General features: G+C 28.6%; 1 protein-coding gene across 1 annotated transcript in view; it reads right to left on the reverse strand.

Moving 5' to 3' along the window:
* Positions 1 to 1,401, reverse strand: part of LOC107698881 (fibrillin-1-like) — an 86,604-nt gene that overhangs the window by 3,537 nt on the left and 81,666 nt on the right.

The following is a 1,401-nucleotide window of genomic DNA, read 5'->3' on the forward strand; positions in this document are numbered from 1 at the left end:
CACACACACACAGACACACACACACACATACGCACGCACACACACACACAGACACACACACACACGCACAGACAGACACACACACACACACACAGAGACACACTCACACAGACACACACACACACACACCACAAAACATCAGAATCAGCAGAACACAGATGTGCATCTACTGATGTGTTTATCAAGTAGGAAACTGTACAGTAGTCCTGATGTATGCTTTTGTGTTTTTATAGTATTATTTCTGTACTATTAGAGTATTTAAAATATTTAAAATTAGTTTTATTTTTATATTTAAAGTTTATTTTAATTTTAGTAGATTTTTTTGGTTTTGACATTTTTATTAGTTTTTGTTTTTAATAATTCTATTTTGCTTTATTTTCATTTCAGTCTTAGTACTTCAAATTAATTTTATTCAGTTTGTTGCCAAGACAACATTTCTAATTTAAGTTTTTTTAAATTTGAGATTATATTATTTAGTTTACATATCTAATATTTTATTTTATTTCAATTCCCAAAAACAATTTTTAATAATTTCAGCTTTACTACTTGTTCAGTTTGATGCCATAATATCATAAGTTTTTTTTTTTTTTTTTTTACATTTGAGTCTAATATTTTATTTTAGTTACCGAAAACAATTTTTAAGTTTTACTTTTTCGGTACTAAAAATTATTTATTTACATACCACTATAGTATTTAGTAATATTTTGATAAGCTTTTATTTTCAGATTTTTTGTCTTCATTTGCATTTTTTCATGCTATATTTATATTTCATTTAAATTACCAAAAACAATTTTCAATAGTTGAACTTCTACAGCACTGGTGTACATCATGTGACAATTCAGTACAATTTATAAACGATTACAGTATTTATTCATATTCAAAGTTGCTTTTATTTTTATATTTTGAGTTTTTATTTTAATTTCAAATAAATTATATTTTGCTTTGTGGTTTTGTAATTTTTTATTCAATTTGGGGGTTTAATATTTTTATTTCTATTTTGAGTTTAGTTATAATAATCCGTTGTAGTAATTTTGGAACTTCTAATTAAACTTATTTCAGTTACTTGCAAAGGCAACATTTCTTTTTTTTTTTTTCAAGTTTGAGTTTTTTGATCTAGTATTTATATTCTATTTCAATTACCGAAAATTATTTTCACTAGTTTTAGTTAGTAATAACACCACTGGTACATCATGTCAATGTGGCAGTAACAGTTTAGTACTGAAGGGGGCGACAGAGTTTCCTTCAAATTTGGAAGATGAGAGTTTCTGCTCATGTCTGCTACAGTGTGTGTGTGTGTGTGTGAGTGTGTGTGTGTGTGTGTGTGTGTGTGTGTCTGTGTGAGTGAGTGTGTGTGTGCGTGCGTGCGTGCGTGCGTGTGTGTGTGTCTGTGTGAGTGTGTGT

The sequence above is a fragment of the Sinocyclocheilus anshuiensis genome, unplaced genomic scaffold (assembly GCF_001515605.1).
Source record: "Sinocyclocheilus anshuiensis isolate Anshui unplaced genomic scaffold, SAMN03320099.WGS_v1.1 scaffold146, whole genome shotgun sequence".
Classification (NCBI taxonomy): Eukaryota; Metazoa; Chordata; class Actinopteri; order Cypriniformes; family Cyprinidae; genus Sinocyclocheilus; species Sinocyclocheilus anshuiensis.